The following is a 15,400-nucleotide window of genomic DNA, read 5'->3' on the forward strand; positions in this document are numbered from 1 at the left end:
GGTTAACCCCATGAGGATGTCAATTTACACTTGAAGAATTTCATTGATGTGTGTCTTTAATTTAACATCGCCCACATATGTCAAGTAACAATCCCTTTGCATCTTTTCTATTCTTATTGATGAAAGAAATAGTCCTATATTAGATGTAGTTACTCGTGGGGTCAATCACTTCATTGGCTGAGATAACAAAAACATTCTTGGATTAATTCTTTTTTCTTTCAAAGATGTTGCAACTAAGGGATAAAATCATTAAATTTTGCTAACTTGATGGTGAACCATTATATGAGGCTTGACAACGATTTAATAAGAAGCTAATACAATGCCTAAATCATAAATGTCTTAGATAAAATGCTTCTTCAAATACTCTATAGGGCTTCGGATTAATTGAACCAGACAATAGCCAATAATACGGTCAGAGGATCTATTATAAAACAATCTTATAGTGTTGTGGCTACTTTATTAGATCAAGTGACCAAGCAAAGTTGATGTTTGCATATAAGAGATATCGAGGTTTCTATGGGGTCTTCTTTTGTTTCTTTTATATGTTAAGAACAAAGGAAATTTGATAAAGAACAAGAGGTGAATATGGCTAAAGTGATGACTCAACTAGATCATCTCACCAAAAAGTAATGAGAGCTCCTCCAAAGGCAGTCAATGGGCATAGCGGCGCCCTCGCCCGGCGCCATTTCCGGACCGAAAGGAGGTTTCCAACCTAATAAAATTCTTAATTATTATAAATAATAATTGGTCCGGGTTCTTTCACTCCTCAATAATTTGATTGACAGTTTGAGCTTACATCAGTAAACTCCCAAGCCTGCCAAGGCGTAAAGGATCATCAACAAGGGCGTTCTAGTGCGTTGTAGATTCTTAAGAGTGTTAAAGCTTATGATGATGATTATGAAGCAGAATCTTTTAATGAGGGAATTTGTTTCTTTTCAAACCAAACAGGGGAGGGGGGTTCCCACCCAACCTATTTAAGGTTAGGTAGGAATCAAAGTTGGAAGAAAAGGGATCATGCATGGAAGGACTGTGATCGAGATAGAGATTGGCATAATACATATCATGATTGGAGAAATAGTGATAGAGACCATGACTAGTATGTTTCTCCACATAATCGAGATAGAGATTGGCATAATACATATCATGATTGAAGTAGGCTATGTTTGGGTAACCCTAAGCCTACTTCAATGAGGTCTTTTAATGTTTGTTTGTTCTATCAAGAAGCTCATGGGTGAGTTTTAGGATGTTCATGTGAAGGTGAACAGTTTTATCTTTTTTACCAACTTTGCCATTCTAGATTGTGAAATTAATCATAAGGTCCCCATCATTCTTCGTAGGCCATTCTTGGATACTGGAGGGGCCTAGCCTTAGTATATGTGGAATATGGTAAAATAAAGTTAAGAAGAACAATGAAGAGGTGTCTTTCCATGTGTTTATGTCCATAAAATAACCTTTGTATTTGAAAGTTATTTTGGTGATTGATGTGATTGATGATGAGGTGACTAATACTATGAGGTGAATCTTGTGAATGACCCCTTGGTGGGTATTTTTTTGAACTTTGGGAGTGATGTTGTTGAAGAATATGATGAGGTAGTTGCTTCATTGATGATTCTTTGCTCTTATACTAAAAATCTTAACAAGTTGGGTCTTGATTTGAAAAATTGTAAAAGTCCACCAGCCAAACCTTCTATTATTAAATCACCTCAACTTGAAGTTAATCCATTGCCTTCACATCTTTGGTATATCTCGTGGGTGAGAATAATACTTTGTTAATCATTGTTTCGGATTATCTATTACCTTAGAAAGTGGGGGCCTTGAATTGCATTGTGAAAAAGTTAGTTTGTGCTATTGGGTGGACCATTATGGAAATCATCAGGATTGCTCCCAAATTTTCTCTTATAAAATCAAATTGGAGGTTAATCATGTTCCTAGTGTTGAAAAAACAAAGAATGCTTAACCCACAAATACAAGAGGTAGTCAAGAAAGAGGTTATCAAATGGCTTGATGTGGGTATTGTCAACCCTATTTCAAATAGTATGTGGGTTAGTCTGGTCCAATGCATTCCCAAAAAGGGCAGTGTGATTGTAGTCCTGAATCAAAATAATGATCTTATGCCCGTTCTTTCGGTCATGAGTTGAAGGGTATATATGGATTATCAAAATTGAAAAAAATCACTTTTCTATGCCTTTTATGAACTAAATATTGGATCGATTAGCTGAGTATGGATGGTATTATTTTCTTGATGGATATTCGAGTTATAATAAAATATGTATTACAATAGAAGATCAAGAAAATACAACATTTACATGTCCCTACGGGACCTTTGCCTTCAAACACATGCCATTTGGGCTATGCAATGCACCCACTACCTTTCAAGGCGTTTGTTGTTGATATTCTCCCATATGGTAGAGGATACCATGAAAGTCTACATGGATGATTTATCCGCGGCTGGTGACTCATTTGAATCTTGCCTCAAATATTTGAGTAAGGTCTTCAAGCATTGTGTGGAGACCAATCTTATTTTGAATTGATAAAAATGTCATTCCATGGTCAAAGAAGGTATCGTATTAGGCAACAAGATTTTGGGTAAAGGCATCCAAGTCGATCAAGAAAAAGTTGAAGTGATTGCTTATTACCTCCACCTACCTTAGTAAGAGGTGTTAGAAGTTTTACTGGTCACATTGGGTTCTATAGGCATTTCATTAATGATTTATCAAAGATTGCTCACCCTTTGTGTAAGCTCCTTAAAAGGAGGTGAAATTTTAATTCAGTGGTAAGTTATTAAGATCTTTTAATTGCCACAAGGTGCTTCTTGTGCCGGGTCCTATTATCGTGGCTTCAGATTTGTCTATGCCTTTTGAAGTAATGTGTGATGCATGTGGTGTTACCTTAGGTGTGATGTTGGGACAAAGAAGAGAAAATTTGTTCCACCTGATTTACTATACTAGCAAATTATTGAATGAGGTGTAATGTAACTATATTTATCGAAAAAGAGCCGCTCGTGGTGGTATATGCTTTTTAAAATTTTAGTCACATTTGTTAGGTACAAAAGTGGTTGTACACATGGACCACACAACTCTTAGATATCTCATGGTGAAGAAAGAGGATAACACTTAATTGATTAGGTGGATATTGCTCCTATAAGAATTTGATTTTGTGGTAAAGGACCAAAATGGGTGTGAAAATGAAGTAGCCGACAATCTCTCTTGCCTTGAATCCAATCATGAGAAGTTGGGTGAGATCTAAATTAATGACCCTTCCCTAATGAGCTAGTCATGTCACTTTCATCTTGAGCCTTGATATGCCGACTATGATAATTACATTGTGAGTGGATTGATTCCTTAATAGTTATCAAAAGAAGAGGTTCTTGTTTAAGGTGAAGAAGTACTTTTGGGATGAACCATACTTGCTTAGAGAGTGTGTTGATGGAATGATTCGTTGGTGTGCCATGGAATCAAAAATGAGGGCCATTCTTGAAGCTTGTAGCTCTTCTGATTTGGTAGACCTAATGATGGGATTGTGATGGTTGCAAATGCTTTCAAAGTAGATACTATTGACCTACTATCATGACCCCAACCAAAGCCTAGATTTAATGGGCATCCCAAGTCCAACCAGGACTGGGGACCACCCCCTGTTACCAAACCTAACCACCTATATCCAACCTTATATGGGCTGAATTTTTAGCATATAACAAGATAGTATAAATTCTCTGATGAAGACTCTGGGATAGGGTCACAACTATGACTAACCAAACTGAGTCTGACTGTACAAAACTAACCATCCAACCATACAAAACTAAACCAAAAGCCATAAACCAGTCTATAACAAAAAGGAATACCAAAACATAAATGATAATCAATCCCAAAATTTTATAAGATGAAACAACGAAAAATATCATCCAAGGGTGTAAGTGCCAAAACCAAAATCAATGCGAATCCAAACACTAATATCGATCCCGCACATACCAACCCCAAGAAGTACCACAAAGCCTCTACCCAAAAGAGTAAGAATATCTAATTGGGACATTCCCCCAACCATGGAAAAAATCAATATCCATAATAAAATAAAAATGTCCAAAGATGACTATAACATAAAATAGAGCCTTTCAAAAGGATGAAAGCTCACCATTTCAGTCCAAATGCAGATACCAAATCCGCATGCTAAACAGAAGGAGTAGAATGGGTGGATCCTACATAGAGTAGGTTTACAGTTGCTAGTAGATGGGATAGCCAGTAATCTCTACCATGAAATTAGGATAAGGATAAAGTAATGTCATTTATAAAACCAAGTAAAACCTTCCATGATGCATACAACCATACATTTATAAGTGTCGGGAAAGAAAACCGGATTTAGAATGAATTTAAACCATTACCTGGGTTATGTAGCTTTGTTGTGCTAAAGCATCCACGGGTAATATGGGTTAAGCTCCTTCTGCTGAAAATTCCCTAGTGCATGTAGCTGCACGTCTAGGGAAGTATCTCATTGCGATGACTAGTATATCCCCCAATATGAGATGTGACATCATGCATACTATCCACCAAGACGAACCTCATACCGGAAAATATGAGTTTCCAGTTTCTGTCTCTCAGGACCTCCACCTTCCATAACTAGCTACACCTCCCCCTTTAATACCCAATTGAAAACTGTTTCCAAAAAATCCAGTTACAATTTATTAACCAAGGCCATTTAGTGGTGGTATCATCGTACCAACCATACTTGCAAGAACTATTCATAGCCAACCACATGTAGGTATAGGGGATCTTAGGTGCCCTTCCAATTACCATATTAAATCAACTTGGGGGAATCCATACCCTACAAGTGTAACCATTTAGCCTTACCTTTCCAAACCATTTAATCTATGCTTAAATCCTTTACCAAGTTTAAAACAAGCAAGATTTTCATTTAAAAGAAGTCAATGCAATGAACATATCTTTATAAGCATTTTGTGAAACACATTGGAGGCATAATATATATTCAAAACCAATTCCAATTACCAACAACAATTCCCATATAAACCAACTATCCAAAACTACCTTTAATGAATAGAAAAGCATAATTAAAATAATGAGAAACCACAACCATCCATTCATAAACAAAACCCCAAAATCATATTTGAAAACCCAAAAGCATTCAACAATAAAATCATGAAAACCAATAGTAAAATTATACCTTTAGTTGGAACTAACAACGAGGGAAGAGAACATGCCTTATACCAAATAATTGATGCAAAGAAATCACTAAAGCAAGGCCAAAATTAGTCCTAAAGATGAAACCCTAGCTTTCTTGCCCCAAAGTTTTTGAAAAGATTTTAGATTTTTTAGGAGTAGTTTTTAAGTGTTAAACTGAGAAATAATAAAGTAAATAGCCTCCTAAATAGGCTACAAGTTGTGTGATCCTATTAGGGTAAGTAGGGAAATATCCAGATTACCCCTACTTAAGTTGCATAAAAATCCCGTCGCAGGGATATGACTGACCCATAAAAGTCATACTCTTCCGATATGAGTGGTACCCTCAACTCGTATCCTACCCCAATCCTTGGACCCAACACAGTCCAACATACGAATCATCCAACCAAGTCGTATCAAAAGAACACGATCCGTACCTTACATCCGTATCCCTGGCTGAATTGAATACCAACAGGATTGAAATTGTCCCCTATACGAGTACTAGATATGACTCGTACCCAACCATACGAGTCTTATTGCCCAAGTTGTATCAATTCCAGTAACCCATCCATCGCACCAATCAACACTGGTCAACATACGATAGGAACATACCACTCGTACCCCAACATACGGCTCATACCCTGGAGTCGTACTGTGTCCAGAGAATGGAGTTTTAAGAAAAATTCTAAGGGCTAAAACTTAGGATGTAACATTCTCTCCCACTTTGAACATTCATCCTGGAATGACAGATAAGGTAGGGGTAACCACATACAGAGTCATTTGAATTATCAAACATATTCCTAATCTTCATCATAGTTTGAAAAAAAGAGACAAATATATGAATCTTCCCTTTAACAAACTCAGAAAATAAAGATGTGTTCAAGAACACATACCTTCTGCACGGACCTTGGGAGCAGAAAATAACAATAGATATTTGCACTTTATGTCCTCCTTCTCTTCCTAAGTAGCTTCTTTCACATTATGGTTCTGCCAAAGAACCTTAAACGAAGACACACCCTTGTCCACAACCGAAGAACCTACCTGTTAATCATATCCCACTTCCATTCAAAAAACTTAATTTCTTGATGTAATCTACCAAGCTTCATGTGCTCAACCTTTACCTACTGTCACACCATGCACTTGGCTACGAAATCAACCACATCTTTCTTCATACTATTCCACCAATAAATCTCCTTAAGATCATTATACATCTTTCTCAGGCAGGGATGAACAACATAGCATGACTCATACACCTCAGCCAAAATCCTATCTTAAACTATCGACATTAGGAATACACAAACTCCCTTGGTACCGCAAAGTACCATCACCATAAATCTCAAACACCGCCACTTTTTTCCCGCCAATATCACTCTTGATTCTCATCAAGACAGGATCCAACACTTGCTTATCCTTAATCTCTACACCAAGAGATGATTGAACCATTTCTTACACCATCATACCATAATCCTTAGAGTCCAAGAGACAAACCTCAAGATTGGCCAAGCGGTGAATATCAATCACCAATTCCAGCTTTCCTACCATTCATATGAACCAAACTTTTCATAGAAAACCTGCTAAGAGCATTAGCAACCATGTTAGTATTACCTGGGTGGTAGTGAAGACTCACATCATAGTCCTTGAGAAACTCAAGCCATTTTCTTTGCCTGATTTTAATCTCCTTCTGTATGAATACATATTGTAGACTCTTATGATCAGAAAAGATATCCACGTGAACAACATAAAGATAATGGCACCATATTTTTAAAGAAAAAACAACTGCCAATAGCTTCAAATCATGAGTAGGATAATTTCTCTCATGCACCTTTAACTACCTAGAAGAATAGACAATCACCTTCCCATGCTACATCAAAACACAATAAAGCCCTACCCGAGATACATCATAGTAAACCAGAAATCCATCATTGCCTTCCGACAAAGTCAGAATTTGAGCCAAAGTGAGCTTATTCTTTAACTTCTCAAAAATCCCCTCACAAGCATCCGACCAAGAAAACTTAGTCTTCTTCTTAGTCAACTTAGTCAAGGAAGCCACTATCGATGAGAAGCTTTACACAAACCACCTATAATACCCAGCTAAATGCAAGAAACTCCAAATGTCAAATGGAGTCGTGGGCCTAGACCACTCTTTCACTATAACAACTTTTTGAAGATCAACCATTATCCCCTCACTAGAGATAGTATGACCCAAGAAAGTCACGACATTCAACCAATGCACACACTTAGAGAATTGGCTTATTATCATTGTTGTTTTAAGGTAAGCAACACCACATAGAGGTGATTATAATGATCCATCTTACTCTTCGAATAAACTAGAATATGATCTATAAATACAATGATGAAGAGATCTAAATACTGCCTCCAAACTCTATTCATCAGATCCATAAATGCCATTGGGGCATTAGTAAATCCAAATGACATCACCATGAACTTGAAATGCCCATACCGAGTAAGAAAAGCCATCTTAGGTATGTCCACCTCCCTAATCTTAAGCTAATGGTACCTCAACCGAAGATCTATCTAAGAAAATAACTTAGCACTTTGTAACTGATAAAAAAAATTATCTATCCTCAGGAGAGGATACTTGTTCTTGACCTTTACCTTATTCAACTGCATGTAGTCAATGCACATCTGAAGGGAACCACCCTTCTTGCACACAAACAACACCGTTGCACCCCACAAAGAAACACTAGAATGAATAAAACCCTTATCCGGAAGATTCTTAAGTTACTCCTTGAGTTCCCTTAACTTACTCGAAGCCATTCTACATGGAGGAATAGATATTGGATGAGTGTCCAAAAGCAAATTAATACCAAACTCTATTTCTCTATCCAAAGGAACACCAGGAAGATCATCCAAAAAGACCTCTAGAAACTTATTAACCACAGGAACTAACTGTAAAGAAGGACCTTCCGAGTTAGAATTTTTAACCCAGACCAAGTGATAAAGACACCCCTTGGAAATTAAGCTCCAATCTCTAAGATAAGAAATAAATCTTCCTCGGGGAGCTAAAGAACCACCCTCCCATTCTATAACCAGTTCACTAGGAAACTTAATGATAACCTTTTGGGATCGACAATCTAAATATGCATAAAAGGAGTGTAACCATTCCATACCTAATAAGACACCAAAATCCACCATCCTCAACTTAAATAGGTCCACCAAAGTTTACTTGTTACCAACAGACCCCACACACCCTCTATAGACCTTTTTGGCTATAATCGAGTCTCCTACCATAGTCAAAAAATAAAAAAGACCCTAAATCACTTCAGGATCAAAACCAAAAGATACATCCATATAAGGAGTCATATCAGAAAGAAGGGACCCTAGATCAAGCAAATAATATACGTCATAGGAAAAGAGCTATAATGTACCAGTAAGGACATTATTTGATGCCTCAGATTCCTGTTGGGATTACAAAGAATACAACCTATTTCGACCAACACTAGAACAAAGAGCAGTAACAAAAGCCGATGCAGCACCACCAGGTGTAGGAGCAAAAGATGAAACCACAAGAACCTTGTTTTCCCTCGTAGCCACCTTATTAACTGGAAAATCCCTAAGTCGACAACCTAGTTGGACATACCTAAAGTATTTGTCCCTCCCTTCTTCATAATAATCCTAATGGATTTGACCATAAAATTAAGAAGAAGTGCATGAAGAAACTGACTGACCTCTGCTTGCCTGAGATTAAGCACCCTGTGCTCAAGAATTGTCACTACCCCGATGATGCCTGTCTCCTGACTGCTTCAGGTAGGGGGCACTGGCAGTATAGAAAGAACCCAAGCTTCCCTACTTCTTCTTCTGTGACTTGCCACCATCTTGACCACCTTTGGACTGCGCACCTCCCTCATAAAAAAATCTGCCCCTTTTTCCCTACCTATCTTCAAACTTCGCCTACCTCCTTTTCTCATTCTCCACATGCTGCATAAGGATAGTCAACTGAGAAATATCAATATCCTTAATAAGAAAATCAGTCTTTCTCTCTATGATCAAATTTCTATTTCACCCAGAAGAAAACATCCTCATTCTTATTCTCATATTAGCCACCCAGTTAGGAGCATACCTCAATAGCTGATGGAACTTCAAGGCATAGTGCTTGACAGTAATTCTCTCTTTCTTAAGATTCACAAACCCTTCTATCTTAGCTTCCCTAAGCTCTTGAAGAATGAAATGATCCAATAAGGCATTAGAGAAGGCCTCTCATAATTCAGATTCTTCCACATCACCACTATCTCTATCCCATTCTTTATATCACTGCTAGGCAACATCTTTAAGCTGATAAGATGTATAGTTCACCCCTTCATATTGGTAACCTGTACCACCAAAAATATCTTCTCTATTTTATCCAAGAATCCTTAGGGATCCTCCTCTACCTGCACTCCAGTAAAAGTAAGAGAACCCATCATTATAAATTGGCCAACCATTATGGTCTCAGAAGACAACCCAATAGATTTATCCTATTCAGCCTAAGAAGTAACTAAATGAGCAATAACATGAATAGATTAATGGAATTCTACATTCATCATATTTCCTTGAGGGACCTGAGGAGAACTAGTAGGATTAAGAGGAACTCGAGTACCATAAAAAATAGGACCATGAGAGCAAAGATGTACCCCCATCGTAGGACGTACCCCTTTAGCATCATCCCCAAATAGGACAAAAGAATTTCCTTGGTTTTAAGATCTACGAGGCATGATCTAAAGACAAACAAACAAGAAATAGAGAAGATTTTTGGACTTTAGACTCCAAGCTTTAAAATAGAATCTGAAGAAAGTGAAAAATTCCAAAATCTCTTGCAGCCTCTATCTTATGAGTGTGGCGCACTACATACCTCTAAAAGAGACTCTACTCTATAAGACTTGGTGGACTTCCCAGTTGACCAAGAACCTAAATCATACCAATTTTTCACGACCCAAATAGGGGCTAGACGTAATGGGCATGCCAATCCAACAATGATCAGGGACTACAACTTTCCCCTATTACCCAACCCAACCACCTATATCAAGCCTTATATGGGTTAAATTTCGATCATATAGCTAGATAGCGTAAATGCTCTCATGAAGACACTAGAATAGGGTCAGAACCATGACTGAACCAACCGAGTCTAACCATACCAAACCAACCTTCCAACCATATGAAACTAAACAAAGGGCCATAATGTAGGTCGTAACCAAAGGGAATACCAAAACATAATATGATAATCAATCCCAAAATATAATATGATGGAACAACCAATAATATTGTCTAAGGTTATAAGCCCCAACACCAATATCAATTCCAAGGTAAACACCAATACCGATCCCACCCATACCAAACCCCAAAAGTACCATAACATCTCTATCCAAAAGAGTAAGAATATCTGGTTGGGATATGCCCCCAACCACGACCAAAACCAATATCCACAATAAAATAAAAAAGTCCAAAGATGACCATAATATGAAATGAAGCCTTCAAAAATGATGGAAGCTGCCCACTTTAGTCCAAATATAAATACCAAATCCGCGTGCTAAACAGAAAGAGTAGAATGGCTGGTTCCTGCATAGCATAGGTATACAACCACCAGTAGATGGTTTGGTGAGTGATCGCTAGCATGAACTTAGGATAAGGATAACATAATTCCTTTTATAAAATAAAGTAAAACCATCCATGATGCATAAAACCATATATATATAAGTTTTGGGAAAGGGAACCAGGTTTAGCATGCATTTAAAGCATTACTCGGGCTATGTAACTTTGCTGTCCTAAAGCACCCACGGTAAATATGTGTTAAGCTCCCCCTTCTAAAATGGCCCAGTATGGGTAGCCACATGACCACAGAATTATCCCATTAAGATGTCTTGTACATCTCTATATATGAGGTATGACATCATGAATATGGTCCACCCAGACCAACCTCATACCATCAAATATGAGTTTTCAGTTTTGGTTCCCCTATGATCTCCACCTTCCACAGCTTAGCTATATATCCCCCTTTAATGCCCAGTTAAAAATAATTTCCAAACAACCCATTTACCATTTATTAATGAAGGCCATTTAGTGGTGGTATCATCATACCAACCATACTTGCAAGTACTATCGATAGCCAACCACACGTAGGTATAAGGGAACTTAGGTGCCCTTCCAATTACCATATTAAATCTAGTTGGGGGAGGGGCGGTTAATGTAACAACTTAGATTTTTGCCTCTAAAAATGTCTTGACTTTTGTGCTCACTGCCTAGGTAATGACTCACCCAACGTGTTATAATGACTCATTATGAGTTGTAGGACCGTAATCGTAACCTGACCAGAGTAAATGCCAAAGTTACTAGTCTGATTATGACCTCTACCTTATGAGTCCTAACGTGTGGTCACGAGTCGTATGGATGGACTCATGACCAAACTAGTGGATTAGCAAATGATTCTGTCCTGAGTATGACTAAGACCCTACGACTCTTAATGTCATATTACGAGTCGTATTGCACACTCATAAGTTCAAAAGTAAGGATTCCTGAGTCACTACCTAGACTATGAGTCCAAGAAACAACTCGTACCCAGATATCACGACTCGTGACGTGACCCTTAGTGACTAGGGACAGTTTTTTCTACACATTCTCATTAAGGGAAAATCGGTCTTTTCTCCCATCCAACTTCTATCCCATAACTTAAAACACTCTTGTAGACCTATTATAATCAACTTATCATAACATAAGAACTATTTTTCTCTCTCAAATCCCCAAGGTAAGAATAACTAGGGTTTCTAGGGATTTGACTTCTAGAGTTCTACTTAGTGATTTTCCTCTAAAACTCTCAATACTTTTAGGAATGTATCTCTTCCCTACAAACTTGTGTTTTATTCATGGCATGCAATGTTGATATTTATATGGTTTTAAATGTCGATTTTGGAACTTGGGTTGAGGGTTTTGGATGATTGTTGCTTGAATGGTGTTCCCATGATTTTATACTTTATTGATTATTTTTAAACTAATTAGGTGACAGGGCATGGTAATATTGAATGGGGGTCCTGGAATTCCCTCAAATTAATGATTTAAGGTATGGGAATTGGTTTAGAAATTGAGTAACCTCAACCCATTTGCGTAATAGCTTGAAACATGGTTAATCACATGGTTTGGCTTACTATCCTGAACTATTGCATTGCATATAAAGATAAATAGACTACAAATAATTGTTTTTGAAGACCTCGATGGCCATGTATTGACTTAATTTAAACTACTGGGGCGAGGCATTCCTCCAAGCTGATTTTTATAAACTAGTGGGTCAAGGCATTTCCCCAAAATTTGACTTGATAAATAATAGGGGTCGGGGAATTCCCCCAAGGTGATGATTAATTAGAATGGCATAATAATATTAGCTTGCAAGTGTAATTGGTATGATATTACTAATAGTATATACCATAATGGATGATTCTTGATTAATAAATAGGAATGAGTAAACTATTTTAATTGAGCATAATGGGGGGGGGGGGGGGGGGGGGAGTGTAACTTACTATCAGGGTATAAGTACTAAGGAGGATGAACAGGTTTGTCAGCATGGGGGCATTAACGACAGTTTGCATAGTTCACACTTATATATATTCATGTATCATGGAATGATGTGGGGTCGATTTATTCCCTGGTCTTCCTTGGATACCTCTGGTTTATGTCTCTAAGACAGGATAGGTCCCTTTTAATAACAGAAGTTTTACCCATATAGCCCGTGGGTTCCTAGACGACGAGATGGATACACAGTCCAACTTAATACTTTAAATTTCATGCTAAACCTTATTCCCCATCTCGACATTTTCTATATATATGCATATGATTGTATGTATATTATTTTGAATGATATTTGTTTGACTTGATCATGGCATTATTTTTTCCCTTCCCTAAATTACATGCTAGTGCTCACCTTGCTAACTTTCCTCGAACGCTGTATCCCCATGCGATGCATGGTTCAGAGACTCATCTTCTTTTCCTCCATAGTTCAGTTGAATCGTTCAACATCATGTGATGCGAGCATAATGTTGCTCAAGGCCCTTGTTTCATGATCTTGTCTTGATTTTTGTTTAGACTTTTTAGGAGGTTATTTTGCCATAGTCGGGGGCATGTATCGACTTTGGTTGATGTTTAGTTTCTTAAAGGCTTTTGTGGACCAAGTATGGGTTGATTGTGTTATTAATTCTTAGATCCCTCTTGATATAGATTTCTCTATCTGGTTATGTGTTTGAAACTCAAATCTATCTAGTTATATATTTAGAACTCAGTTATATCTTGTTAAATATTCTGAAATCATCTCTATCTTGTTAATTGTTTAGAACTCAGCTCTATCTTGTTATTTGTTGAGAATTCATCCACTGCTAGTCATTGTGTTCTGGTTTGCTTGGCTAATGGTGGTGATCTCCAGTCCTCAGTGGACATGAGATGCCCATCACAACTAGGTTCAGGTTTGGATCATGACAAATCTGATGGTTGACCTCTTTATGCACCACCTTTTTTCAACATTGCTTCACCCTCATAGCCTACCTGCCCACCGCAGTCTTCCACGATCACATTTGCCAAAGTTGTTTCTATGAATTTGTAATACAACAGTGATATTACCTGGTTATTTTTTGACAATCCTCAGTTTATTCAGGCCATTATTGAGAGGAGACTTGCACCTCTACGCGTCCAAATGATGGAGCATTAGAAAAGATTAGCTGCAATAAAGTCTAGAGGTAATTGAGTGCGAGTTTATTCTTTGAGGGCACCGAACATGACCACACTTCGCACGATTTGACCCCTAACATAACCACTCATACATTTTACAAAGATAGAAAAAAGAAGCTAATATTACATATACCTTAAGCATGATTTTCAAGAATAGGGAATAGGAATGGATACTTGGACTTCATGTCCTCTTTAGCTTCCTAAGTAGCTTCCACAAACTTTTGGTTCCTCCAAAGAACCTTTACTGAATCCACATCCTTTGTCCGCAACCAACGGATATGCCTATCAAAAATCTCAATTGGGACTTTCTCATAAGACAAGGAATCCAAAATGCCCTCATTTCCCAAAGGAACAACCGTTGAAGGATCACCCACACACTTTTTCAACATCGAAACGTGGAAGACCGGATTAACGGGGTTCAAACTAGAAGGCAAATCCTATTCATATGAAATATTTATAACCCTATTTAAGACCAAATATAGACCAAAATAATAGTGGTTGAGCTTCTCCTTCCTTCCAAACCGCATCACTGCCTTCATGGGAGACACCTTCAAGAACACCTAATCATCAACATTAAATTCCAATTTCTTTCTCATCATATTCGTATAGGACTTTTTGCAGTCTTAAGCTTATCCTGAATAACCTTCACCTTCTCTATGGCTTGGTGAACCAAATCAAGTCCAAATAACTTATTTTCACCCATATCAAACCACCTAATAGGTGACCTACACTTCCTACAAAACAAATCCTCAAATAGAGCCATACTAATGCTAGAGTGATAATTGTTGTTATAGGTAAATTGTATGAGAGGTAACTAGTCAACCCAACAACCACCATAATCAAATATACAAGCTCAAAGAATATCTTGAAGGACCTAAATTGTCCTTTTTATTTACCCATCAGTCTATGGGTGGAAAACGGTACTAAGGGTTACCTTAGTCCCCAAACCTCACTAGACCGACCTTAAAAAGTGAAATGAGAATTGAGAAGAGAGTGGAAAACAATACTAAGGTCCCAAACCTCGTTGGAGCAACCTCAAAAATTCATATGAGAATAGAGTTCCATGATCAGAAAGGATAGAAATTAGAGCACCATACAACTTTACAATCTCCTTAATAAACAACTTGGCATAATCCTCAAAAGAGAAATTAGTCCTTACTGGCGAGAAGTGCGCAAACTTTTTTATCCAAGTGCGCAAACTTTGTTATCCTATCCAAGATAACCCTGATCGAATCAAATTTCTGGATAGACTATGAAAGAATGGTAACAAAATCCATCTTAATTATTTACCATTTCCACACCGGCTGCTCAATCTCTTGAGTCAACCCACCGGGCTTCAATTGCTCCACCTTCACTTGATGACACACCTTGCAATTAGCAAAAAACTTGGCCATATCCTGCTTCATATTATTCAACCAAGAAATCTCCTATATATCATGATACATTTTTGTCCAACTAGGATAAACCATATAACGCGATCGTGAACTTCAACAAAAATTCATTCACGCAACCCATTAACAACGGGAACACATAAT

This window comes from Capsicum annuum, chromosome 5, assembly GCF_002878395.1.
Source record: "Capsicum annuum cultivar UCD-10X-F1 chromosome 5, UCD10Xv1.1, whole genome shotgun sequence".
Classification (NCBI taxonomy): Eukaryota; Viridiplantae; Streptophyta; class Magnoliopsida; order Solanales; family Solanaceae; genus Capsicum; species Capsicum annuum.